Raw genomic sequence first — 11,846 nt, forward strand, 5'->3', positions numbered from 1 at the left:
GGTTTGGGCTGGGTCTGTTTTCCAGACCCGTTTCGTTTGGTTTTTTTTATAAATACTCAAACTCGATTCTGGGGTTTGAAAGGCAAGTGTTTTTGAGCTGTTGAAAGGTATTTTCTTTGGGCTTTTATTCTAGGAGCAATTGGTGAGATCAAGAGTTGATTTGTTGAGGGTTTATGAGAGATTTGTAACCCTAGTTGTATCCTCTTGATTTCTAATAGTGAAAACTCCCCCCTCCTTGCCCCGTGGACGTAGGCATCTCGCCGAACCACGTAAAATCTGATGTTGATTGTGTTTGTGCTCTTGTTGGTGTGTTGGTTTATCTCTTTCGGCTATTTGGTTGGATCTCGGCATAGGGGTTTCTCCCTAACAATTGGTATCAGAGCTCCGGGCAACGCTTGGGATTTTTGGAGGTGTAGATCAGTTGGGAAGTTCATCTAGAGCTTTGATTGGTGATAAAGGTGGAATCTTTGTGGTAAAGTTTCTATCTTTTTCAAGTTGGATCTATTTCTTGTTTGTTTCGCAATAGTTTGGGTGCTTTGAGAAATATGACCGAAAAAGATAAAAGTGGGGAGGGTTCTTCTAGTGTGAAGGCCGTCCAAAGTTTGAATATACATTTTATGAAAATAGATGTGGAAAAGTTCAACGGCATAAATAATTTTGGACTTTGGAGATGCGAAGTCATGGATGCGCTAAATGCGCAAAATCTGGAAAATACGTTGGAGTTGGACGGAAAACCGGCCGACATTGATGAAAATGTTTGGAATAAAATGAATAGAACGGCGTGTGGTGTGATTAGGTCTTGCCTTACCCAAGACCTTAAATATGATGTGATGAATGAAACTTCGGCAAAGAAGATTTGGGAGGTCCTAGAGGGCAAATATTTGACGAAGTGCGTCGAAAATCGTTTGCATTTGAAGAGGAGGCTTTATCATTTCCAATTGAAGAAGGGGATATCCATTAGTGATCACATGAACCACTACACGAAGCTACTTGCAGACTTGGCGAATGTAGATGTTATAGTTGAAGATGAAGATAAGGCATTGTTGTTATTGAGTTCCTTGCCCAACGAGGAATATGAGACCTTTGTCCTCACTCTTATTAATGGGAATGTATCTCTTTCGTATAGTGAGGTCACCGCAGCCCTTGTGAACTATCAACTTCGAAAGAAGGACAAGGAGACTTCCATTGAGCCGGTTGCGGGGGCATTGGTTGCAAGAGCTAGAAGTCCAAACCGTGGTAGGAGGTCGCAGTCTAGAGGGGGGCATCCTACAGTAGGTAGGAATCAGTGTGCCTTTTGTAGAGAAGATGGACATTGGAAAGCCGAATGCCTAAAATTGCAAGCCGTGAAGAATAAGGGGGAAGCTATTCAAGCTTCAGAGGTGAATGTTGCCAAGGCTAGTGGTGACGTTTCAGATTCAAATTCTTCAGGCTATTCATGCCCAGCTCTTCCGTCAGTTGGTGTTGCCGACTCCACCGAGTGGATGTTGGATTCGGGTGCTACTTACCATATATGCCCTAGGAGGGATTGGTTCTCCAGCTTTCAGGAGTTGGAAAGAGAGGATGTTGTACTTATGGGTAATGATCACAGATGCCCTATTGGTGGTATTGGTATCGTTCGTATTCGGACGAGTGACGGGATGATTCGGGAGTTGGTTGATGTGAGGTTTGTTCCTCAACTGAGGAAGAACATCATCTCACTTAGGGTATTAGAGGTAGCAGGCTATAGGGTGACCTTAGCGGATTCTCGCTTGAAGGTCACATCGGAGTCCATGATCGTGATGAAGGGCGTCAGGAGGAGTAACTTGTATTATCTGCTTGGGAGCACGGTGGTGGATAGAGTGCTTACGACTTCTTTGGCTAGACTGTGGCATTGGTTGGTGCTGGGGTATATTATTGGTTATGTCGTGCATAGGTCGTTGAGGAGTGCTATGACCTACAGATTGAAGTCCTGTGAGCACATTGGGATGAGCGAGGAGACCGAGGTGGAGTTCAGCACTTCTATCCATCGATCGAGTGGTCTTATTAGAGGTGTTTAGTCAGGCATTGGGGGACCTTCCATGGAGGCATCATTAGGAGGTAATCGGTATTTTGTTTCCTATGTTGGGGATTGTACTAGGCATATATGGGTTGCAACCAAGTCCCTTTGGTATGAAGCCCTAGTAGTCCGCAACAGTTGGAGGAGGTGTATGGGCAGAAAGGTCAACCGTCGTACTAGTTCTAGTAGGGGTTCTTTCGTGCATTGGTACCGAGCTCATGGTAGTTGGAGACACTTCAGAGGAGAGGAGACAGTGGGGCGATGTGATGAGATGGCGGATTTAGAGGGCCGTTCTTTTCTGGAGGAGGATCGACGTTGGTTGTCGAGCAGTGGATTTGGTATTCAGGCTTTGACATTGGACCATCTTATGAGGTTGCCGACTGCTACGTGTAGAGTTGTTAGATCTGGTGGAGCTGCTTCAGGTTTTGGTCGGCGTCGGATATTTAGCTACCCAGTACTTGGTCACATCGTTGATGTGAGATTGGATCCGATTACACATTTAGAATTCAGGAGTTCATTTGGCTATCAGTTGGGAGCTTCTGAGTTTGGTCTGGGCAGGGTTGTCACTTTGGACTCTTGGCAGGTAGAGAGTATTGATCAGATCAGAGGGATACCACAGCGGGTGGAGGTTGATGCTACTCCACATCGGGTGAAGCTTATTCCACATACTCCAGGTCATTTTGCATTAGTTGGGATTCCGGCTGAGGTGACACAGTTTGGGGATCAGATTGTTCAGGATGCTGATGACGAGTTGGTAGATCCGTGTGCAGCTGGTGGATATAGCTTGGATATGGCCATTGGTTCACCTCAGGTGGAGGTGTTTGGATCATTTCAGTATGGGGCCGTTGGTGATGCTATCAGTCGCGCATTGGATGTTGGTATTGGTGAAGAGTTGAAGACTCTTCTTTTGCATTGAGGGCCTTTGGAGGCCATTGGGTGAACTACGTGAAGGCTTGATTCCTTAGAGAGGATACATAGGCAGTCAGTTATGATGCAGCCGATTTGGTGAGTAGACACAGTTGTTTTGGGATGAGTGTTCGCACTCTCGTTTGGATCTCGACATGTTGTGGATGGGGTCCGTTGTCATGAGTCTGTTGCCATGACGTACTGGATGCAACAAGCGAGGCATTGGTTTGGTTGGTGTCGGCTCAGTTTGGAAGAATCTTCGCCGAGGTGTAGATTTGTAGAGATGGAGCTCAGAAGTAGTTATGGAAGCAGACAGATTGGCGGTCGACCGTGTTCGTGCACAGGAGGCTTTGGGCGTTTGGATCAGTGGCGGTCAACCGCGGCGGTCGACCACAGAGGTTTATGCTTTCGGCGTATGCTCGGTCGATGCCCGCGGTCGACGCAGGATTTTCTGGACTCTACTGCCCTGTTCTGGATGGTGGTGCGGTCGACCGTGGCGATCGACCGCGATGGATCGCGGTCGACTGCCGCGGTCGATCGCCGAAGCGGTTTGGGCTGGGTCTGTTTTCCAGACCCGTTTCGTTTGGGTTTTCTATAAATACCCAAACTCGATTCTGGGGTTTGAAAGGTAAGTGTTTTTGAGCTGTTGAAAGGTGTTTTCTTTGGGCTTCTATTCTAGGAGCAATTGGTGAGATCAAGAGTTGATTTGTTGACGGTTTATGAGAGATTTGTAACCCTAGTTGTATCCCCTTGATTTCTAATAGTGAAAACTCCCCCTTCCTTGCCCCGTGGACGTAGGCATCTCGCCGAACCACGTAAAATCTGGTGTTGATTGTGTTTGTGCTCTTGTTGGTGTGTTGGTTTATCTCTTTCGGCTATTTGGTTGGATCTCGGCATAGGGGTTTCTCCCCAACACCTATTTGAACACATTCAAACATTTTGTTCTTGGTGTTTCTTCCTCTTCACTAATGTGTCCCTTCAATATGAAGTAAAACCTACTTATAGTTTTAGATAATGATGCCTTATTGACTCCTCCCTTGAAACCATGGCACAGTTTGTTGAATTCCTGGGCTGGATCGCCAAAATATGGGACCCAGAAATAAAGAAGAATACTTACTATTAGCTGTGCAGTTTACAAAAGAAGTCCTAATGTAATATAATTTTACTAATAACATGGTGTCAATCATTTCTTAATAAACTCAATGCAGATGTCACATTCTATGTCTTCATCGCTTGGATTGTGAATGATGATTGTTTAACACATTTTAAACTGAGAATTTTTTTTAATTGACTGAATTTCAGAAAAAAAAAAAAAAAAAACCTGCGGGCGAACTTTGGACGATTGTCAGATAAACCTCATAACTTTCAAAATATCAGAAAAATCTTTTTTAAGTGTAGGGGTTATCAGAAAAACCCCCTTCAACTTTAAGAATTTTTATAACCGCCCAGCAAAGTTAAGTGCAATTTTTGCATAGGTGGGTCAATTTATGCAAGGGAATACTTTTTGACAGTAAAATTGTGGTTCATGATTAATTTACGGGTGTTTTTTTGAAACATGTTGAAAGTTAAAGGTTTTTTTTTTTGATGACTCCTAAATTTAAGGGGGAGTTTCTGATATTTCAAAAGTTAGGGGATGGGTTCTCTGATAATCGTCCAAAGTTAAGGGGTTTTTCTTTCTGAAAATTTTAGCTTTTTAAAATAGTTATATCTGTTCTTTTCAGAAAATGATATCTCGTAATCTTTAGTTTTCCATGTCCTCAAATGCACGTCTCTATCTCTTCTTTGTGCATACATACAAATAATGTACTGATAATAGCGTATCAATATCTCATAAACTGATCCGAGGGTATAATTGGTCTTCATATAGGTGCATTATGTATCTGTACCCACACCAGAACCAATCTGTATCATGAATCAAGCAGTTGGAGAAGCCGGTCAAGCGTCATGTACGCTGAATAAAGATGATCAAAGAGCAGAGTACAAACTCTAGATACATAATCATGCGGAAGAGTGCTTGAATATACTCCTCATTTGGTTAATACTTTTTCTCAATCCAATACCTTGGTCCCTTGGCTCCCAATCGGTGTGAATCTAGATTGATAACCCTCCTTAATTTTCTCGGGCAATAAATTTGGCCGATCAGCCTCGCCTCCTGAGTCTTGTTGGTGACCAAATACATTATGACCTCCCTTCGATCGAGCCTCAGTGTTCTATTGCAATGTCTCATCCATAGCTCTCAATATTTCTTCACCATTGCAAAGGAATTTGTTTTTTTCCGTCGCTAAAAGTCCTGTTTCTAGTAGTGCTATGAGTCTACCGGACCTACTAATTCTATGAAGGTGCGATGGAAGAACTTCATTGGTACTGACTTATTCTGTTGCTGTGCAGTTGCGTAAGTTTTCTGATCAAGCGATCGAATGGGCACAATCTTGTAACACGAGTAGGTATGTATGTGCTCTCGCCCCTGCTCTTTCTTTGATCGAGTAGTAGTAGTTTGTTTGCTTGGAATATGAATGCTTGAAAATTTTTGACGGTGGTCATGTTATGTTTGCTTGAAAAAACACAAACTAATCCACTTAATTTTTTCGTGTGAAACATTTATGTCATGATAGGAAATGTATGGTTTAAACACGTGCTTGTTACCTTTTCTCATCTTTTTGTAGGGTTTTTTGAGATATTGGCCCCTGAAAAGTTAACTACTTCGAAATAAGTCCCCTACATCTTCATATTTTGAAATAAGTCCCCCAAAACTTTAAGTTGTTTGAAGTCACTCCACATTTTGAAGTAAGTATGAGTTATTGCTAATTAATCTGAGTTAAGGTTCATGTGGGTTATGGATGAATTTAGGGGTTGTTCAATCCCTCCCTCCCTCAAATATCATATGAGGTTCCTCTGTCGTTGTACATACATACATGTATTGTCTCTGTATTGTATTTTACCCATATCCTGGACCTTACATAACAGGAATCTTGAAAGTAGAAACCAAAATTTAGACTTCTAAATTTCTAATCGCACCTGCACGCTAATAAAAAATAGAACAAATTTTCACTGTAGCCTGATTTTAATTTTTTATTATCAAAATCGACTGTGTATCCTTTGTTATCCTTTTATTTACTGAAATCGACACGGTTTTCTCGCCACGTCAGCGTCGTGGCGAGAAAGCTGGTCGATTAATTTTTTATTTATGTCTTCGTAAACAGCGGGGCAACACCCGACTGTTTAGTCCATCGCCTGTAAGAGGTTAAATAAATGGTCGGGTTGGTGAACCCCGACCATTTCGTAATGAGACTATTTCGAAATGTCGGGGTTCCCAACCCCGACCATTTAGCAGAGCCAGCGATAGCTGGGCTGAACGACGGACAAAATGGCGGGTTTGGAACCCCGACCATTTCGAAATAGTCTCTTACGAAATGGTCGGGTTCCCAACCCGACATTTAGCAGAGCCCAGCGATAGCTGGCTGAACCACGGACAAAATGGTCGGGGTTGGAACCCCGACCATTTAGCAGAGCCAGGCAAGCATCAGGACGAAATGGTCGGGGTGCCAACCCCGACCATTTAGCAGAGCCCAGGCACGATGCCAGTGTGGGTGCACAAAATGGTCGGGGTTCCCAACCCGACCATTTGCAGACCCCATCCAGCCACATTTACTTGGAAAACTCATACTTCCTGTAGTACAAAATGTAATCACAAATAACACATGCTAAAATGCAATCATACTCCTGTTATCAATTCACAATACAATCCAAACACAAATATAATACGTACAATTCATATTCGCAAACTTAACATTATATCAAATCCACTGCGCAACCAACAACATATCAAGTCCAAATTGCAACTCAAACGCAAACATCCTATCAATGCATCGAAACTTAACAAATTTCAACAATGCCCTTCCCCTCCCTCTTCCTCTCGCCTCTCCTCTCCCTCTCCCTCTCCCTCTCCCTCTTCTTCTCTCCCCCTTCCTCGATCACCTTCGACGGTGAGCTCGGATATAGTTCCTCGTCCGGTTGTGTGTGAAGTTGGGAGTGCATGTTATCGCGTCGTACTCGAACCTCCTGTGAACATTCGGCCTGAGTCTGCTGTGAGGCCGCCAGCTTCATCATGCGCATAGCTTGATCCCGCCCCCGTGTGTCCTCGTCGACGTCGCCGCCCGAACATCAATTGGTCGCTCCTGCCCGTCCATCACGGCGTGCGGACGCGTCCTCTGAAGAGCCGACCGTATCTTTTTTATCATTCGACAGGAACATGTTCCTCGGCTCCTGTCGGTAGCGTCACGCAATGCGTCATGTGCCATAGTAGAAAGCTCCTCGAGCTTCTGTACTATAAAATAAAAACGAAAGAAAATTATTATCAAGTGGATGGTGAGAAAATAAAACTCAGAAAATATTGTATATTTTTCTTATACACTTACCAACTCTCTCTCGACTGGGCCTCTGGTATGTACTCATTCGGGCTTTGTTTTCCTCCTGAAATATCCACCGGCGAGTAATCCCCAATACCACGCGTAGGTACACACCTAGGTCAGGTGCATCAGCCCTCTCCATCACTACTGTCTCCTTAAACCCACCTATGGATGTAATTTTGGCGAATTATTTGCCAATTAGCACGATGTGCATCTTTTCTTGGATCTCTCTCTAACTGTCTCTCCACAGGCCGCTGGATATATGTTGCCGTAGTCCAAATTGTCGAAGCACACGGTCAGGCAAGTGCATTTCGAACAATCTCAAGCATATAAGGGGACGCGAGCACGCCATACATCTCACCCTCTCGCAAATATTCCGTAGTAGACTCCAACACTAGCTCGTAGGGCATCCATTGACCTATAAAGAAGATATTATGAGATATGAATGAATATATTTAGATATCGCGTAACAATTGTCGCATAATTGAATATATTTAGACATTATAATTTTATACCTGGCGGTCATCCTCCATCTGATCAAAGCTCATTTCTGTAAAAGTTTTCATGCCCCTTTGGAGAGGTTTGCCAAGATCTGGACACATTCCATCTATTTTATATACAACGGTTAGTATATATTGAAATAAAGCACTAAAATTACATGCATCTTAATAATACTCTGCAGCCTAACGAAATAATGCCATCGAGAGCGGGGCCTCCCTCAAATCAGGTGTTCCCATATGCAATCGCTCCCATGACCATATCTGCCAGCAAAGTGAGGCAGCCCTTCAATTCTTTTTTTGTAGCGAGTGCTATTTTCGTCATCTCTCTATACAAGTAGGGCTAACACTGGCACTCCCCCACAGATAACTCTCCACACTTTCTAGGTCCCAAAGAAAGCGTAACATCTCACGTGCACGAATCCTTATGGAATCCGAAACAGAATAGTACGATATATGTATAAATATATGCACGGGCATAGCGCTTAATGATCTCATCAGTCGCATCGATCCGGTACATTCTGAAAGTTATTCCTTAACCATGTCGAGTTTGATCTTTCCCCCTTCATTGTAGGAGTGTGACCCAACAAATCTTCACACTTAGTGCCATACGTGGAAGTCATCGTGCCCGTCACTGCATCACCATCTACTCTGAGGCCAAGATAACCCAACATCCTGTAAGGTAATCGTCGCCTCTCCTTGGCGCAGATGGAAAGTATTTGTCTGCGGTTCCTCCACGTTCAACCAATGCCGTCAAAAGTGCCCAATCAAGTTTACCCGATTTAATTATGTGTGAACACTCAAAAAAGCCGGTTGAACGCACATGAAATATTGTATCTGGTTGGATCGTCAACTCCCGCAGAATGTCAGGGTATGAGATCGACAATAGTATACTCGGGGCCTGCATGTAGTAAACTAGTGCAAATGTTCAGTAACAATCAACTACATTGAAATTATAGTATAATTGAAAATAATTACAAATTGCACGTTTACCTGCCCAGCGTCTATGCTTCGGCGAGATCGGTGGCGCTCTTGTCAATAAAGAACATCACGTGTCAAGGGACCCGCCATCCATAACTGAAATATCCTGCAGCAGTATTAACGATATACATTAATTGATCTATATTGAGTTATGAAAAAAAATTGATTTTCTATAAGCATTGATTTTAAGCATTGATTGACTAATAAGCATATGATGTTTACTATAAGCATTGATTTACAAATGTATAAAATTTGTAACCCATTAATTGCTTATCTACTTGGCATTGGTGCGGCAATGAGGGATCTTCTATGCCGGCTTGGTCTGCAATATCCACATCTATTTTTTTCGGACCTCTTCCCGGCTTCATCACATAGTCCCTTTAGCGTACTGATCGGGGCGTCCTGGCTTGTCTCTTTAGCTTGGAGCACCACAATGCGCGTTATAAGTTGTGCCATAACGACTATCATGTAACGGGGTGGAAACACTGCTTATATGCCGTTCTATGTTTGGCTTGATTGATACCACCAGAAGCGTATGTGTAATACGAAGATATTTGCACCCCCGATTTGCTTGGACCGTAAACCGTATACAGTCGTGGACAGCAATTTTGTGCAATTCTGGTATGTACAGGTGCATGTGCAATTGACACTCCCAAATATGACGGTGTAATTTGTGACCATGTTTGTCTGTAACTCCCATTCCATCTAGCAGCAATCTAAAATCTTTCGTGCCTCTCGCCTGCTTAACTCCGAGGCCTTCTAAAACGCCTCATTTTTGGTAGTCAAGAACGAGGCCCACATTGCTCCATCCTTCGCCGAGCTTGACAAAATAGTAAATTGAAGCCTATAAAATGTCCCGCAACCAACGGCCTGTATGGGCATTAGCCGAGCCCCCTTAAAGTACCCCGTTGAAAGCTTTCAGAACAATTGGTTTCTTCGATACATGCAGAACCGATTCCTCCATCTTTACTGAGTGCCCACACGTGTCGAACGTATCACTGCTCAGACTCTTTCAATCCAATCAGTGCAGCTTGAGATGGCTGCCTGATTGTCCGTATCCGATTCAACACAATATGTTTCCCGCGTACAACCGATTGCCACAGAAGTTTTGTAAATGATCTGACTAAAGCTCTTTTGCAAGTCTAGCTCTAAGTGTCCGTAAGCAATAGCGATGATGGTGATGAGAAGCAAATTCATCCATATATCTGTTTGGAATACCTTTCATCCTATCGATATGAAAAGTAATTTTTCTAGAGGCAATACACATTAAAAATACTATAATTGAATGGCCAGCAAGAAAAAACCATCCATTTTCACGTTCTCAGGCCTCCACAACGGCGAAGGCCAAAGAGAATAAGCCACCACTGCATCAACTCTGTAGCAACAAGCAGTACACCTTGTAATTTACCGTATAAGTGTGTCGGCCAATCAATGCTAAGAATAGGGCCGCACAAAACTTTGAAACCCTCAATATAGGCCCCAATACCCAAAAACGGAGAGTGAATGATGAACTCCCGCGATCGATTCTCTTTGGTTATGAGTTGTATTCAGATCCCAGGATTATTTCTTTTGATCGCATCAAGATAAATTGAGGCTACGTGTCGCGTAAGACTTGTTCCCAATCACCAAATATTTTTGTCATCGCAATTTTCTTGCATTCCATGCTTTATATACGAGAGGGTTTTACATGAACTTGGTATCAAGCACTTTCATCAATATAATATATCGGCGTATAGATCAAGTTTTCCTAATTTTGCATAACAACCGCGCTATGTAGAGGGCAGATGCAACGCACGTGTGATCTTGCGCTCTAATATTGGATGACACATGTGTGAAACACCGCAGTATTCACTGATCCTAAATGAAAATTGTGTTTTTTTCCATCAAATGCATATAACTTCAAGGACATGAAGTAATCAGCTTTCATTTCTCCCTCGGTCAGGGACCTGTTTCTTTTGTGTGTCATAAACATATCTGCATCATAACTTGTGCGATTGCTTTTAATATTGCTGTGAACTTGAAAATTCTTTTCGAAAGAGTATTCACGAATTAGCAATCAAACAATTGGTCTTTAGTCTCGAATAAATCACCAACTTAAGGGGCGCGTCATCATCTCCTCTACGAGTTGAACGTTTCACCGATGCACAATTCTTTTACTGTGGAAGAACGATCACATCATCACTTTCAAACTCGATCGGGAAGGGTGGTCTTAATTATCAACGTATGTCATTAATTACGTAAAGCCTCATCAGGCCCATTCCGGCATTATCTTCGAATCTTGTACAAATTGCATACTATGCAACTGGTGACTGTATATGTTCTTCTCCCGAGCATTGCTTCTATTATCACTCTCGATGATGGCCCTACTTAACGCCCCATATTTCCATAAGAGACTTCGTTATTCATGACATTTGACCGTTCCAACCGAATTTGAGCCCCGAGCCCATTCTCATTCGAAGAAGGAAAGAATAACCCATCGAATTAACTCTCATATCTAACATGCGTGAGAATTTCTGCGCGGAGGTTTGAATATTTGGCATCGGATTATGGTGTAACTTTTCAATAAAACATGTCTACGTTTGTGCGACTTGCCAAATTTACAAAACATATATAAGTCAGATCAACGACTGCGTGTTCTATCATAATAGCTACTGGGCGCAATTGCATATAATTTTCAGTCCGGTATTCGTGCGCCTGGTCAATTTCGTAAAACTCGGGTATTCCAATAACCAAGTCGTAGTACTATTGATTCCGAGAATCAATTAATGGCGTTTACCCTCGAACCGTACATTAGGCATATTTATCATCCCATAATTAATTTGCCACTCATCAAGAACAAACATAGAACATAATATTGTTCAACCGATCAAACAGAAATATATCATTTAATATACAAAATTAAATTAATATGCAAATAATCTCACTAATATTTCAACCAAAACCCTAATTCCCAAATTGCTAAATCCCTAACCCTAAAATTGACAATTGAACATTATATTGCCCTTAAATCTCTTCTTCTGG

Source organism: Asparagus officinalis, chromosome 6, assembly GCF_001876935.1.
Source record: "Asparagus officinalis chromosome 6, Aspof.V1, whole genome shotgun sequence".
Lineage (NCBI taxonomy): Eukaryota > Viridiplantae > Streptophyta > Magnoliopsida > Asparagales > Asparagaceae > Asparagus > Asparagus officinalis.